This window comes from Mustela lutreola, chromosome 3 (genome assembly GCF_030435805.1).
Source record: "Mustela lutreola isolate mMusLut2 chromosome 3, mMusLut2.pri, whole genome shotgun sequence".
Classification (NCBI taxonomy): domain Eukaryota; kingdom Metazoa; phylum Chordata; class Mammalia; order Carnivora; family Mustelidae; genus Mustela; species Mustela lutreola.
Window position 1 is genome coordinate 128,726,222 of NC_081292.1, and position 17,849 is coordinate 128,744,070.

The 17,849-nt window shown below is 36.1% G+C and overlaps 1 protein-coding gene across 4 annotated transcripts in view; it reads left to right on the forward strand.

Moving 5' to 3' along the window:
• The first annotated feature begins 1,986 nt into the window (after positions 1 to 1,986).
• MBD5 (methyl-CpG binding domain protein 5) overlaps positions 1,987 to 17,849 on the forward strand; it is a 186,866-nt gene continuing 171,003 nt past the window's right edge. For 3 of the 4 annotated variants that reach the window (XM_059166783.1, XM_059166781.1, XM_059166784.1), the window contains exon 1: positions 1,987 to 2,097. The gene's annotated coding sequence lies outside the window, so the exon portion shown is untranslated. The remainder of the gene's footprint in view (positions 2,098 to 17,849) is intronic. The other variant, XM_059166785.1, reaches the window with a different exon arrangement.

Here is a 17,849-nt window from a genome sequence, read left to right on the forward strand (position 1 = left end):
TCTCTTTTCTCCCTCTTACCCAATGCCAAGATATTTGGAAATGAAAGCATGGTTAAGATCTTACAGTTTTGTATTTTCATTTGTAAGCTTACTAAAAAAAGAGTGATATTAGTAGGATTGATATGAGAAAATTGGACTGAAGTATTTGAAACATTTTCTTTATTATAAATGTAAATCAACTATACATAACCAAAATAGCATTATTTATTCTAGATTTATAAAACCACTAGCCTACAAATCAGATTCAGCACATATAAAAAATAATTTATGTATTAATAAATTATTAATAAGTTAATTTATTATTATGTCATTTGTGTCATATAATCTTTCAAAATTAGGAAATTTTACATTAAAGTTAACATTTCTGAGACTGCTTGAATAATCATAATATCTGGCCACAATCACCCATATTATCATATGGCAACTGTTAATTGGTGCATGTACTCTAATTCATTTTTATCCTTCTTGTTCTTCAGAATACTATATACTTGAGTTAAAGTTTTAATTGTTTGAACATCAGCAAATACTTGTTTCTATTTTCCATATTCTCAAGTTTCCATATGGCATATACCAATAATACTTCAATTGAAAAGTACAGTTATTATTATTAAAGTATTTGTTCTTACACACATGAAATCTGACATTTTATTTAATAGTTGGACTACTTAACATAGAGATTTTTTCTCCTTTAAATAAATGAATATATTTTCCTATCATCTTGGAAAAGTATCATTGATTTTTATCACTTTCCAAACAATCCTTACTTTTCGTATGACAGATTAACTATCCCATATCCATGTCATTTGACTTTTCATATGTATCTTTAAAAAGACTTAGTTGCTGAGAAATATTATGGCAAGGTTAATCAGAATTATGATCATATTTCTCCTATATTTCGATCCTTGAGCTGATGAGCTGACTTACCATATAACTTTTCATTGATTTTAATCTCCCAGACTTTGCAGACCTCTGTTTATTTAGGTGAACTTTAATTACTTGTTCATCCAATACCCTACATTCTGCACTGAAATCTCTCATGGTATAAACAAAGATTGAGGATGATGGTTGATTTCTTTGTTAACACTGTATTAGTGCTATGGAATGCTTTATTTATGAACACATGAAATTAAGGTTCACATCCATGTTAAGAAGGAATTCATTTAATTTGTTCATTTTTAAGAATAAAAATTCTTTTTATGACTGTCCTATATTACTGTTGTTATCTAAAAATAATTAATACCAGCACAAGGAATCTAAATGAAGTAGAAACAAAAGGTGTATAGTAAGTAGTAGGAGCATAGGAGTAGAAAGGGAAGGTTTAGTAAGACTTTATTATAAAAAGTGTTAAACCAAAGATATTTATTTTTTTTTAATATTTTATTTATTTATTTGATAGAGACAGAAATCACAAGCAGGCAGAATACTAGGCAGAGAGGGGGGAAGCAGGCTCCCTGCAGAGCAGAGAGCCCGATGCGGGGCTGGATCCCAGGATCCTGAGATCATGACCTGAGCCGAAGGCAGAGGCTTAACGCACTGAGCCACCCAGGCGCCCCCAAAACCAAAGATATTTAAATACAGGTTATAATTTTAACTGTAGGAATAACAAAAATCAATAAAGAATGAATGATATTTTAATTTTTTTTGTTATTTCTAACACATTTGATAACACAATATTGCATCCAGCTCTTAATGTTTAACCTTCTAAGATGCTTTTAAAGAGGATGCTTTTTTGCAAAAATACTCTGGGTCTTTTTTTGTTTGTTTGTTTTTCCAATATTTTGAAGAGTCTCCTCAATCTTTGATATTCAAATTATTCTCCTTTGGAGCACCTGTTGAGTCATAAACCTTGCTGGTTTTTTTCTCTATTTTACTTCTTAACTGTTCTAACTGGCTTTATGTGCAATTTGAGTAGTACTCAAATAGCATTCATGAAATCCTGCATTTTTCCTTGATATTGACTTTGAGTCAATTTATATTACATTATTGTCAATTTCATTATATTATTTACAGCCATAAATGGAATCCTAAAAGAAGAGATAAATTTGCAACATCCAATGATGAAGGAAAGACCAACTAACAAAACTTTTATCATAATAGGTAAGGACAGGATTTTTAGTGTTGAGGAGGGAAGAATATTTGAGTAGGAACAATTAATGAGTGATGTATAAATTAATCAGTATTTTATGATGTGAGAACTTTTGTTTGTGTGATGAATATTCAGATCATGGGAACTCTCTGTTTTGTCTTTAGTCTTCAGATATGAGACTGTGGCTTTCTGTGTGGCAAATTCTGAAGCTTTTCAAGTTTAATATAAAAGCTTCCCCATCTTACAAAAACTCATCAACTGTTTCTTTAAAAGTACCATAAAAATGTGTTTTTTGTGTGTGCACATATGTGTATAACCATCAGACATTGCATAAAAGTGAATTGATTTCTTCAAAGTAATAAGATGGAAATTCATCCAGAGCATTGACTTAAATTGGGCTGTCAGTGTTGATAGTGATATTTATTTAACATGAATAATATTCTAATTCCCAAGAAAGATATTTCTCTGTGTGATAGATACTAGACTAAAGAATGCAGTGCCAGACAACTCACTGTTACATTATAATAGCTATCCCGAGTGCAAATCCATACCAAGGAAAAGAAAGCCCGGATGACAGGACTAGATGAACTACAGGTACAATTAACCACTCACTGCATGGATGAATTTAGTACCATCTATCACAAGCTAATTGGTTAAAAGTGAGTCGTGGGGTTCCTGGGTGGCTCAGTTGGTTAAGCAACTGCCTTCAGCTCAGGTCATGATCCGGGAGTCCGGGGATTGAATCCCACATCGGGCTCCCAGCCCCACAGGAACTCTTCTCTTCTCTCTGACCTTCTCCCCTCTCATGCTCACTCTCACTCTCCCTCTCTTTCTCTCTCTCAAATAAATAAAAAAAAAATTTAAGTAAGTCTTGGAGTAGAAATAATGAAAAGAGAAAAAAACAGTAATCTAGAAATGGGTGCTATTAATGTCCATACTCATGGTCAAATGTTAGAAACATTTATTAAACATCAGAATTTTTAAAATTCTAACCTTTATTGTTTAAAGACTTTTGAATAATGTTAAGACAAAAACTTTTCTAGGTTTCCATATATGTACTAAGTTCTATGATTAGAAAATAAATCTCATCCTAACTTGAAGTGATTTCTCTCTCCCCTGAAGTTCTAGAAGCTTCATTTTCCATGTTGCTTTTTTTAATGTAAATTTTGTTAACATATGTGCAGTATTAGTTTCTAGAGTAGAAGTTAGTGATTAATCACTTACATAAACACCCAATGTTGCCTTCTTGACAGATAATTTTGTACCAAACTTGAGATCTTATGCTATTTTCTGCAATATATTTAAATTTCATATTGTTACTGAACTATTTTTGTGCCTGTACCTTCCCATCACATTCTCCCACTTCAACTATACTGCCTTGTAGACATGGCCAAAATATTTATTTGATCTTACTGATAAAAACCCATTCTTTTCCAGAATAAGAAAAATGGCCTTGACTTCTATTTAAGATATGATACATTAATCTCATAAAACTATGCAAACCTTTTTTGTTTATTTTTTGTTTTTGTTTTCTTTTTTTGTTTTTCTTCCAATATTTTATTTAAAATCAAGTTAGCATATAGTGCAGTATTTGTTTCAGGAGTAGAATATAGTGATTCACTTACGTATAACACCCAGTTCTCATTCCAGCAAGTGCCCTTCTTAATACCTATCACTCATTTAGACCATTCCCCCTCACCTCCCCTCCATCAACCATCAATTTTCTCTATAGATAAGAGTCTAGTGATTTGACTCCCTCTCTCTTTTTATCTTATTTTATTTTTCTTTACCTTCCCCATGTTCATCTGTTTAGTTTCTTAAATTCCACAAATAAATGAAATCAATCATTCGATGTTTGTCTTTCTGTCAGTGACTTATTTTGCTTAACGTACTACATTCTGGTTCTATCCATATCATTGCAAATGGCAAGATTTCATTCTTTTTGATGGCTTAGTAATATTCCATTATATATAAATATACATACATATTATAATATAAATATAATATAATTAATATAATATGATAGAATATAAATATAATATTAATATACATAGTTTATATTATATATTATATATAAATATACATATATATAATTCATCTTTCAGTGGATATTTGGATTTTTTCCATAATTTGGCTATTGTTGATAGTGCTGCTATAAACATTGGGTACACATGCTCCTTCAAACCAGTATTTTTGTATCGTTTGGATAAATACCTGGTAGTGTAATTCCTAGGTCGTAGGGTAGCTCTCTTTTTAACTTTTCGAGGAACCTCCATACTATTTTCCCAGAGTGGTTGCACCAGTTTCCATTCCCATCAGCAGTGTAAAAGGTTCCCCATTCTCTACCCTGGCCAACATCTGTTGTTTCCTAAGTTGTTAATTTTAGCCATTTTGACAAGTGTGAGGTGGTACCTCATTATTCTTTTGATTTGTCTTCCCTGATGATGAGAGAAGTTGAGCGTTTTTTCATGTGTCTCTTGGCCATATGTATGCCTTCTTTGGAGAAATGTCTGTTCATGTCTTCTGCCCATTTCTTAACTGGATTATTTAACTTTTGGTGTTGACTTTGATAAGTTCTTTATAGATTTTGGATACTAGTCCTTTATCTGATACATCATTTGCAAATATCTTCTCCTATTTAATAAGTTGTCTTTAGTTTTGTTGATTGTTTCCTTTGCTGTTATGCAAAACTTTTATAGCAAATATTAATATTACCCCCATTACTAAACTTAAAATGAGTTCTTTGTCCTATATAGCTTATAAGTAAAATTTCAAATAGATGCTCTAAAGACTTTTAAAGATGATACTACTCATGAAAATGAGGTATGTTTGTTTGTTTGTTTGTTTGTTTTTAATTAATTTATTTTTTTTAATAAACATATAATGTATTTTTATCCCCAGGGGTACAGGTCTGTGAATTGCTAGGTTTACACACTTCACAGCACTCACCATAGCACATACCCTCCCCAATTTCCATAACTCCATCCCCTTCTCCCGACCCCGCTCCCTGCAGCAACCCTCAGTTTGTTTTGTGAGATTAAGAGTCACTTATGGTTTTTGTCTCCCTCCCGGTCCCATCTTGTTTCATTTATTCTTCTCCTACCCCCCAAACCCCCCATGTTGCATCTCCACTTCAATGAGGTATGTTTGTGAAACTATGTAGAAGCAGAAACAATTAAACCTTGAGCAACATGGATTTGAACTGCTATGGGTCCATTTACATGCAGATTGCTTTTGATACAGCATAGACCTGTAAATGTATTTCTCTTCCTTATGATTTTAATAACATTTTCTTTGTCTAGCTTACTTTATTGTAAGAATTCAGTATATAATACATGTAATGTACAAAACGTGTTAACTGACTGTATATGTTATCTATAAGGCTTCAGGTCAACAGTAAGCTATTAGTAAAGATTTTGGGGAGTCAAAAATTATAAATGGATATTCAACTACATAGGGAGTCAGTACCCCTGACCCTCATGTTGTTCAAGGGCCAACTGTATTTTTTTTACACTGCTGGTAGATGTAAAACTCTTAAAAGCAGTTAAGATATATATGTATACCAGAAGCCTAAAGTTATTATTATCCTTGACCCAATTTCTAAAAATCTATTCCAAAGAAGTATAGAAAAAGTCTTATCTCAAGGAAATTTGCAAGATTATTTATAATAATTAAATTTGGAAAGAAACTAAATAACACTGTAGTGAATGGTAATAAACAAATTACAGGACAATATTATGATATTGTTTTATATAATGTTTGCAAAGATTTTGTTGAAGCATGGGCTTTTTTGTTAAAAATGCATAAAGTTTAAAATTCCGGAAAAAGATATACAAAAATCAACAGTTGAACCATGAGTTGTGTTTGAGTGGTAGAGTTGTTTCATTCTTACACTTCATTTGTATTCCCTAATAACCCTATAAAATCATATACAGTTGTATATGAGTATCTGTTTGTCATAGATCCATTTGGGAAGTTTACTTTCCACCTTTGAATTCTTGTAATATTTTTGTTTAAAAAAAAATTGACCATAAATATGATGGTTTGTTTTTGGATTTTCAGTTGGATTCCATTGGTCTGTGTCTGTCTTTATGCCAGTACCACACTCTTAATTATTTAGTTTTGTGATGATTACTGTAAGATTTTTTAAATTTTATTTTATTTTTTCAGTGTTTCAAGATTTGTTGTTTATGGACCACACCCAGTGCTCCACGCAATGTGCCCTCCTTAATACCCACCAACAGGCTCACCCATCCTCCCACCCCCCTCCCCTCTAAAACCCTCAGTTTGTTTCTCAGAGTCCACAGACTCTCGTGCTTCATCTCCCTCTACAGTTTCCCCCACGTCACTTTTCCTTTCCTTCTAGTGACCTTCATGTTATTCTTTATGTTCCACAAGTAAGTGAAACCATGTGATAATTGACTCCCTCTGCTTGACTATTTCACTCAGAATAATCTCCTCTAGTCCCATCCATGTTGACACAAAAGTTGGGTATTCATGATTTCTGATGGTTGAGTAGTATCCCATTGTATATATGGACCATATCTTCTTTATCCATTCATCTGCTGAAGGGCATCCCAGCTATTTCCACAGTTTGACAACTGTGGCCATTGCTGCTATGAACATTGGGGTACATATGGCCCTTCTTTTCACTACATCTGTATCTTTGGGGTAAATACCCAATAGTGCAATTGCAGGGTCATAAGGTAGCTCTATTTTTAATTTCTTGAGGAATCTCCACACTGTTTTCCAAAGTGGCTGCACCAACTTGCATTCCCACCAACAGTGGAAGAGGGTTCCCCTTTCTCCACATCCTCTCCATAACATTGTTATTTACTGTCTTGTTAATTTTGGCCATTCTAACCCATGTAAGGTAGTATCTCAATGTGGTTTTGATTTGAATCTCTCTGGTGGCTAATGATGATGAACATTTTTTCATGTGTCTGTTAGCCATTTGTATATCTTCTTTGCAGAAGTGTCTGTTCATGTCTTCTGCCCATTTTTTAATGTAATTATGTGTTTTTTGAGTGCTGAGTTTAAGGAGTTCTTTATAGATGTTGACTATCAGCCCTTTGTCTGTAGTGTCATTTGCAAATAACTTCTCCCATTCCGTGGATTCCCTCTTTGTTTTGTTAACTGTTTCCTTGGCTGTGCAGAAGCTTTTTATCTTGATGAAGTCCCAAAAGTTTATTTTCACTTTTGTTTCCTTTGCCTTTGGAGACATATCTTGAAAGAAGTTGCTGTGGCTGATATCGAAGAGGTTACTACCTATGTTCTCCTCTAGGATTTTGATGGATTCCTCTCACGTTGAGGTCTTTTATCTATTTCGAGTTTATTCTTTGTGTATGATGTACGATTCTTTGTGTATGGTGTACAAGAATGGTCAAGTTTCATTCTTCTATACATAGCTGTCCAATTTCCCAAGAAACATTTATTGAAGAAACTGTTTTTTTCCACTGGATTTTTTTCTTGCTTTGTCAAAGACTATTTGACCACAGAGTTGAGGGTCCATATCTGGGCTCTCTACTCTGTCCCATTGGCCTATGTGTTCTGTTTTTGTGCCACTACTGTGCTGTCTTGGTGATCACATGACCAGGTGGGTCCCTGGGGTGCAAGGGTGGTTTAACATTCGCAAATCAATCAATGTGATAGAACAAATCAATAAAAGAAAAAAAAAACACATGGTCCTCTCAAGTGATGCAGAAAAAGCATTTAACAAAATACAGCATCCTTTGCTGATTAAAATGCTTCGAAGTATACAGGTAGAGGAACATTCCTCAACTTAAAATCCATCTATGAAAAGCCCACAGTGAATATCATTCTCAATGGGAAAAAGCTAATAGTCTTCCCATTGAGATCAGGAACACGACAAGGATGTTCATTCTTGCCACTGTTGTTCAATATGGTACTAGAAGTCCTAGCAACAGCAATCAAACAGCAAAAAGAAATAAACGGTTTTCACATTGGCAAAGAAGAAGTCAAACTCTCTCTCTTTGCAGATGACATGAAAACCCAGAAGACTCCACCCCCAAATTACTAGAACTCATACAGCAGTTAAGTAATGTGGCAAGATACAAAATCAATGCACAGAAATCAGTTGCTTTCTTATACACCAACAATGAAACTATAGAAAGAGAAATTAGAGAATTAACTCTATTTACTATAGCACCGAGAACCATCAGGTACCTTGGAATAAGCCTACCCAAAGAGATAAAGGCTCTGTACTTGAGGAACTACAGAACACTAATGAAAGAAGTTGAAGAAGACAGAAAAAGATGGAAAAACATTCCATGCTCATGGATCAGAAGAATAAACATTGTTAAAATGTCTGTACTGCCCAGAGCAATCTATACTTTCAATGCCATCCCGATCAAAATACTACCAGAATTTTTCAAACTGCTGGAACAAACAATCCTAAAATTCATGTATCTGAAAATTTGTGTGGAACTAGAAAAGACCCCAAATTGCTAAGGAAATGTTGAAAAAGAAAAACAAAGCTGGGGGCATGATGTTGCATGATTAATGTAAGGAATTGAGTTCTCCAACTTTGTCCTTCTTTTTCAAGATTGTTTGTCCTGGCTATTCTGGGTCCCTTGAATTCTCATATAAATTTTACATATTCAGCCTGTCAATTTCACAAAGAAGCCAGCTGTGATTTTGATAGAGATTGCATTTAATCTAAAGATCAATTTGGGGAATGTCATGTCTTAGCAATAGTAAGGCTCATATTCATCCATGAACATGTATTTCCATTTAGTTAAGTCTTAATTTTCTTCAGTAAACTTTCATAGTTTTTAGAGTGTAATTATATACTTCTTTTGCTAAATTTGTTCCTAAATATTTTATTCCTTTGATACTATTTTAAATGGAATTGTTTCTTTTCTTTTTATTATTATTTTTTTAATTATTTTTTATTATGTTCAATTAGCCACTGTATAGTACTTCATTAGTTTGGAATTGTTTCTTAATATCATTTCATATTGTTCATTGTCATAGAGAAAGTGACTGATTTTTTATATTGATCTTGTCTTGCAACTTTGCTGAACTCATTTATAAATTTTTATACTTTCTTAGAGAATTCCTTTGAATTTCCTACAAAGAAGACCATATCATCTGAAATACAGATAGTTTTACTTATGCCTGATCTAGGTTCCTCATATTTCATTTTCTTGCCTAGTTTCCCTGGCTAGAACCCCAGTATAATGTTGAATAGAAGTGTTAAGAGTGGATATCCTTTGTCTTTTTCCCAATGTAGGAAGAAAGCACTCATTCTTTCTTTTTTTTTTTTTTTTAAGAGTTTATTTATTTATCTGACAGAGATCACAAGCAGGCTTCCTGCTGAGCAGAGAACCTGATGTGAGGCTCAATCCCAGAACCCTAGGATCATGACCCAAGCCGAAGGCAGAGTCTTCAACCCAGTGAGCCACCCAGGCACTCCAAAAAAACACTCATTCTTACCCTGTTAATTATGATATGAGCTGTGGATTGTTAAAAGATGGTTTTTATTCTTTGAGGAAGTTCACTTCTCTAATTCTAATTTGTAGAGGATTTTTTAAAGATTTCATTTATTTATTTATTTATTTATTTGAAAGAGAGAGAGAGATACCAACAGAGACTATGGGGGTATAACGGGAAGAGGGAGAAGCAGGATCCCACTGAGGAGGGAGCCCTACACAGGAATTGATCCCAGGACCCTGAAATCATGATCTGAGCTGATGGTAGACGTTTACCCAACCTAGCCACCTAGGCACCCCTAATTTGTAGATATTTTTATCATCAAGAGGTATTGGATTTTATTATTTATTTATTTATTTTTTTATTTATTTATTTATTTTTGTATTTCTTTTTCTTTTTTTTTTATTTTTTATTTTTTATAAACATATATTTTTATCCCCAGGGGTACAGGTCTGTGAATCACCAGGTTTACAGACTTCACAGCACTCACCAAAGCACATACCCTCCCCAATGTCCATAATCCCACCCCCTTCTCCGAAACCCCCTCCCCCCAGCAACCCTCATTTTGTTTTGTGAGATTAAGAGTCACTTATGGTTTGTCTCCCTCCCAATCACATCTTGTTTCATTTATTCTTCTCCTACCCACTTAAGCCCCCATGTTCCATCTCCACTTAGTCATATCAGGGAGATCATATGATAGTTGTCTTTCTCCGCTTGACTTATTTCGCTAAACATGATACGCTCTAGTTCCATCCATGTTGTTGCAAATGGCAAGATTTCTTTTCTTTTGATGGCTGCATAGTATTCCATTGTGTATATATACCACATCTTCTTGATCCATTCATCTGTTGATGGACATCTAGGTTCTTTCCATAGTTTGGCTATTGTGGACATTGCTGCTATAAATATTCAGGTGCACGTGCCCCTTTGGATCACTACGTTTGTATCTTTAGGGTAAATACCCAATAGTGCAATTGCTGGGTCATAGGGCAGTTCTATTTTCAACATTTTGAGGAACCTCCATGCTGTTTTCCAGAGTGGCTGCACCAGCTTGCATTCCCACCAACAGTGTAGGAGTGTTCCCCTTTCTCCGCATCCTCGCCAGCATCTATCATTTCCTGACTTGTTGATTTTAGCCATTCTGACTGGTGTGAGGTGATATCGCATTGTGGTTTTGATTTGTATTTCCCTGATGCCGAGTGATATGGAGCACTTTTTCATGTGTCTGTTCGCCATCTGGATGTCTTCTTTGCAGAAATGTCTGTTCATGTCCTCTGCCCATTTCTTGATTGGATTATTTGTTCTTTGGGTGTTGAGTTTGCTAAGTTCTTTATAGATTCTGGACACTAGTCCTTTATCTGATATGTCGTTTGCAAATATCTTCTCCCATTCTGTCAGTTGTCTTTTGATTTTGTTAACTGTTTCCTTTGCTGTGCAAAAGCTTTTGATCTTGATGAAATCCCAGTAGTTCATTTTTTCCCTTGCTTCCCTTGCCTTTTGCGTTGTTCCTAGGAAGATGTTGCTGCGGCTGAGGTTGAAGAGGTTGCTGCCTGTGTTCTCCTCAAGGATTTTGATGGATTCCTTTTGCACATTGAGGTCCTTCATCCATTTTGAGTCTATTTTCGTGTGTGGTGTAAGGAAATGGTCCAATTTCATTTTTCTGCATGTGGCTGTCTAATTTTCCCAGCACCATTTATTGAAAAGGCTGTCTTTTTTCCATTGGACATTCTTTCCTGCTTTGTCGAAGATTAGTTGACTGTACAGTTGAGGGTCTATTTCTGGGCTCTCTATTCTGTTCCATTGATCTATGTGTCTGTTTTTGTGCCAGTACCATGCTGTCTTGATGATGACAGCTTTGTAATAGAGCTTGAAGTCCGGAATTGTGATGCCACCAACATTGGCTTTCTTTTTCAATATCCCTTTGGCTATTCGAGGTCTTTTCTGGTTCCATATAAATTTTAGAATTATTTGTTCCATTTCTTTGAAAAAGATGGATGGTACTTTGATAGGAATTGCATTAAATGTGTAGATTGCTTTAGGTAGCATAGACATTTTCATAATATTTATTCTTCCAATCCAGGAGCATGGAACATTTTTCCATTTCTTTGTGTCTTCCTCAGTTTCTTTCATGAGTACTTTATAGTTTTCTGAGTATAGATTCTGTGCCTCTTTAGTTAGATTTATTCCTAGGTATCTTATGGTTTTGGGTGCAATTGTAAATGGGATTGACTCCTTAATTTCTCTTTCTTCTGTTTTGCTGTTGGTGTAGAGAAATGCAACTGATTTCTGTGCATTGATTTTATATCCTGACACTTTACTGAATTCCTGTACAAGTTCTAGCAGTTTTGGAGTGGAGTCTTTTGGGTTTTCCACATATAGTATCATGTCATCTGCGAAGAGTGATAATTTGACTTCTTCTTTGCCGATTTGGATGCCTTTAATTTCCTTTTGTTGTCTGATTGCTGAGGCTAGGACCTCTAGTACTATGTTGAATAGCAGTGGTGATAATGGACATCCCTGCCGTGTTCCTGACCTTAGCGGAAAAGCTTTCAGTTTTTCTCCATTGAGAATGATATTTGCGGTGGGTTTTTCATAGATGGCTTTGATGATATTGAGGTATGTGCCCTCTATCCCTACATTTGAAGAGTTTTGATCAGGAAGAGATGCTGTACTTTGTCAAATGCTTTCTCAGCATCTATTGAGAGTATCATATGGTTCTTGTTCTTTCTTTTATTGATATGCTGTATCACATTGACTGATTTGTGGATGTTGAACCAACCTTGCAGCCCTGGAATAAATCCCACTTGGTCGTGGTGAATAATCCTTTTAATGTACTGTTGAATCCTATTGGCTAGTATTTTGTTGAGTATTTTCGCATCTGTGTTCATCAAGGATATTGGTCTTTAATTCTCTTTTTTGATGGGATCCTTGTCTGGTTTGGGGATCAAGGTGATGCTGGCCTCATAAAATGAGTTTGGAACTTTTCCTTCCATTTCTATTTTTTGGAACAGTTTCAGGAGAATAGGAATTAGTTCTTCTTTAAATGTTTGGTAGAATTTCCCCGGGAAGCCGTCTGGCCCTGGGCTTTGGTTTGTTTGGAGATTTTTAATGACTGTTTCAAAATCCTTACTGGTTATGGGTCTGTTCAGGCTTTCTATTTCTTCCTGGTTTAGTTGTGGTAGTTTATATGTTTCTAGGAATGCATCCATTTCTTCCAGATTGTCAAATTTATTGGCGTAGAGTTGCTCATAGTATGTTCTTATAATAGTTTGTATTTCTTTGGTGTTAGTTGTGATCTCTCCTCTTTCATTCATGATTTTATTTATTTGGGTCCTTTCTCTTTTCTTTTTGCTAAGTCGGGCCAGGGGTTTATCAATTTTATTAATTCTTTCAAAGAACCAGCTCCTAGTTTCGTTGATTTGTTCTATTGTCTTTTTGGTTTCTATTTCATTGATTTCTGCTCTGATCTTTATGATTTCTCTTCTCCTGCTGGGCTTAGGGTTTCTTTCTTGTTCTTTCTCCAGCTCCTTTAGGTGTAGGGTTAGGTTGTGTACCTGAGACCTTTCTTGTTTCTTGAGAAAGGCTTGAACCGCTATATATTTTCCTCTCAGGACTGCCTTTGTTGTGTCCCGCAGATTTTGAACCGTTGTATTTTCATTATCATTTGTTTCCATTATTTTTTTCAATTCTTCTTTAATTTCCCGGTTGACCCATTCATTCTTTAGAAGGATGCTGTTTAGTCTCCATGTATTTGGGTTCTTTTCAAACTTCCTGTTGTGGTTGAGTTCTAGCTTTAGAGCACTGTGGTCTGAAAATATGCAGGGAATGATCCCAATCTTTTGATACCAGTTGAGTCCTGCTTTAGGACCGAGGATGTGATCTATTCTGGAGAATGTTCCATGTGCACTAGAGAAGAATGTGTATTCTGTTGCTTTGGGATGAAATGTTCTGAATATATCTGTGATGTCCATCTGGTCCAGTGTGTCGTTTAAGGCCTTTATTTCCTTGCTGATCTTTGGCTTGGATGATCTGTCCATTTCAGTGAGGGGAGTGTTAAAGTCCCCTACTATTATTGTATTATTGGTTATGTGTTTCTTTGATTTTGTTATTAATTGGTTTATATAGTTGGCTGCTCCCACGTTGGGGGCATAGATATTTAAAATTGTTAGATCTTCTTGTTGGACAGACCCTTTGAGTATGATATAGTGTCCTTCCTCATCTCTTATTATAGTCTTTGGCTTAAAATCTAATTGATCTGATATAAGGATTGCCACTCCTGCTTTCTCTGATGTCCATTAGCATGGTAAATTCTTTTCCACCCCCTCACTTTAAATCTGGAGGTGTCTTCAGGCTTAAAATGAGTTTCTTGGAGGCAACATATAGATGGGTTTTGTTTCTTTATCCATTCTGATACCCTATGTCTTTTGACAGGGGCATTTAGCCCATTAACATTCAGGGTAACTATTGAGAGATATGAATTTAGTGCCATTGTATTGCCTGTAAGGTGACTGTTACTGTATATGGTCTCTGTTCCTTTCTGATCTACCACTTGTAGGCTCTCTCTTTGCTTAGAGGACCCCTTTCAATATTTCCTGTAGAGCTGGTTTGGTGTTTGCAAATTCTTTCAGTTTTTGTTTGTCCTGGAAGCTTTTAATCTCTCCTATTTTCAATGATAGCCTAGCTGGATATAGTATTCTTGGTTGCATGTTTTTCTCATTTAGTGCTCTGAAAATATCATGCCAGCTCTTTCTGGCCTGTCAGGTCTCTGTGGATAAGTCAGCTGCCAATCCAATATTTTTACCATTGTATGTTACAGACTTCTTTTCCCAGGCTGCTTTCAGTATTTTCTCTTTGTCACTGAGACTTGTAAATTTTACTATTAGGTGTTGGGGTGTGGGCCTATTCTTATTGATTTTGAGGGGCGTTCTCTGAACCTCCTGAATTTTGATGCTCGTTCCCTTTGCCATATTGGGGAAATTCTCCCCAATAATTCTCTCCAGTATACCTTCTGCTCCCCTCTCTCTTTCTTCTTCTTCTGGAATCCCAATTATTCTAATGTTGTTTCGTCTTATGGTGTCACTTATCTCTCGAATTCTCCCGTCATGGTCCAGTAGCTGTTTGTCCCTCTTTTGCTCAGCTTCTTTATTCTCTGTCAATTGGTCTTCTATATCACTAATTCTTTCTTCTGTCTCATTTATCCTCGCAGTGAGAGCCTCCATTTTTGATTGCACCTCATTAATAGCTTTTTTAATTTCAACTTGGTTAGATTTTAGTTCTTTTATTTCTCCAGAAAGGGCTTTTATATCTCTTGAGAGGGTTTCTCTAATATCTTCCATGCCATTTTCGAGCCCGGCTAGAACCTTGAGAATTGTCATTCTGAACTCTAGATCTGACATATTACCAATGTCTGTATTGATTAGGTCCCTAGCCTTCGGTACTGCCTCTTGTTCTTTTTTTTGTGTTGAATTTTTGCTTCATGTCATTTTGTCCTGATAAGAGTATATGAAGGAGCAAGTAAAATACTAAACGGGTGGCAACAACCCCAGGAAAATATGCTTTAACCAAATTAGAAGAGATCCCAAATCGTGAGGGGGGAGAAAGGGGATAAAAAGAGGTTCAAAAAGGAAGAAAGAAAAAAAAAAAGAAAAAAGAATTAAGAAAAAAAAGAAAACAAATAAGAAAAATATAAAAAAGAAAAATACATATATTAGATAAACTGGTTAAAAAACGTTAAAAAAGAAAAAGGTAAAAGTTAAAAAAAATTTTACCAGAAGGCAAGAAAAAAAAAAAATGAAAAAGAAAAAAATTAAATTAACTGCAAGACTAAAAAAAAATCACAGGGAAAAAGCCATGAGTTCCATGCTTTGCTTTCTCCTCCTCTGGGATTCTGCTACTCTCCTTGGTATTGAAACCGCACTCCTTGGTAGGTGAACTTGGTCTCCGCTGGATTTCTTGTTGATCTTCTGGGGGAGGGGCCTGTTGTAGTGATTCTCAAGTAAATTTTGCCCAGGCGGAATTGCAACGCCCTTAGCAGGGGCCGTGGTGAGTAATCCGCTCGGGCTTGCTTTCAGGAGCTTTTGTTCCCTGAGCGCTTTCCGTAGAGTTCCGGAGGACGGGAATACAAATGGCGGCCTCCTGGTCTCCGGCTCCGGGCCCAGAGCCCAGGGCCCCACTCCTCAGTGCGCCCTCAGAGAACAGCGCCAGTTACTCCCGTCTGCCTGACCTCCGGCCTTGCTCCGAGCTCACCGAGCCTGCGACCAGTTCAAGGTAACACCGAGCTGTGAGCTTACTGTGGGCTCTGTCTCTGTAGCCGGCTTTCCCATTCCAATACCCACAAGCTCTGCAACACTCAGACACCCCCGATCCTTCTGTGACCCTGCGGGACCTGAGGCCGCGCTGACCCCGCGTGGGCTTCCCTCCGGTTTAGCCTCTGGAGCGATGTTCCTCAGCGGAACATACTTTTAAAAGTCCTGATTTTGTGCGCCGTTGCTCCACCGCTTGCCGGGAGCCGGCCCCTCCCCCCGGGGTCTATCTTCCCGTCGCTTTGGATTCACTTCTCCGCCCGTCCTACCTTTCATAAAGTGGTTGTTTTTCTGTTTCCAGAATTGCTGTTCTTCTTCTCTTCGATCTGCCGATGGATTTTCAGGTGTTTGCAATCTTTAGATAAGCTATCTAGCTGATCTCCGGCTAGCTGAAGTAGTCTCAGCCTGCTACTTCTCCGCCATCTTGACTCCTCCCTCTATTATTTATTTTTTATTATTTTATTTGTTCTGTTGATATAATAACATGTGATTTTTTTTATTCTACTGATACAGTGTATTAAATTAATTCATTTTGGATGTTAAACCAACCTTACATTCCTGGGATAAGTTCCATATAGTCATGGTGTATGATACTTTTTATATGTTGCCATATTTGGTTTCCTGCTACTTAATTTAAGATGTTTGTGTCTATATTCATAAGAGAGATTGATCTGTAGTTTTCTTTTCTTGTGATGCCTTTGTCTAATTTTTGTATCAGAGTAATAATGGCTTCAAAATGAGTTGAGAAATGCTCTCCCAAAAATTAGTTTCTACTCATTTTTTTCCCTGTGTTTAGGTCATACTTTAATGTTTTTTGCATGTCTTATAATTTTTTGCTGTTGGAAACTTGACATTTTCAATAGCCTATCAACTCTAGATACTGAGCCTCTCTTCCAGGACTTTTTTGTTGTTGTTTGCTTGTTTATTTGTTTAATTACTTAGCTAGACTATTTTAGTGAGGTCTGTTTCCCCCATTGTGTCAGGCTTCTGTTAATACTCCTGAAATGCTTTGGGTTTGCCCATGCACATGGTCACCATGTAATAACAGTATTTATAACATAGCTCTTTTTTACTTTCTTGATCATTATTATGCTGTCTGCCTCTGTTGGTATCTCACACATCTGTTGAGCTTCACTGATTGCTGGTGGAATACTTTGTTGTTTTTGACAAGGCGTAAGGACACAAATTACTCTATAGTCTGATCCAATTAAATTCTAGCCTCTTTGCTAGAGTAGGTTTTGAGGCCTTTCTTTTTGAAGTTTGTTCCTACCCCAGAAGGACTCTTCTTTCTGTCTCTTTCCTTGGTTCTCTCTGTTAAAAATCCCATTTTCCTGAGGTATTTTTTTTTTTTTGTTTTATTTGGTAACTGATTTATAATTCATTTATTATTCTGTACTGATGTGGCCTGCCATTTATTTTGTTTCTCGTAAAGAGTTACCAGCCTTCTCGTACTTTCTTACTTGTGTCACCCTTAATCCTGAACTTTTCTACACTCTGTTCTAAATAAAATTACTTATTTTGGAGAGAGCTTTAAAACTCCATTTTTATGGCCTGCATCTATGCCTAGGCAAAATCTCTGAGCCACTGCTCTGAAACTATGGACAAGGGCAGTGGTCCACTTTTCTTGGGGTGACACCCATTTTATGAATGGGATAGTTGGTGGAACAGTCGCCTCTGATCATTTTGGCTTGCCCCTGCTGGTGTGGAACTTCTACCCTAAAACTGAGCTGGGGCAAGGATGATTTAGGCCATTTGTTCTCAGCCTTCCTCACCTGGAGTAAAACCTCTGCTCTGTAAGTAAGGGCTAATTACAATTGCAAAAAAGGTTGTTTATTTGCTTTTTGCCCTTAAAACAGTTTCTAGAAATTATAAATGTTAGTGCTTTTATAATTTTTCCAGCTTTGACTGTTTCTCTGGTAAGCTCCTTACTCCTCATCCATTCCAGAAGTGGATCTGGGCCATTACCTTTTGGATGGTATCCCATCAACATTTCTGTTCTTCTCAGA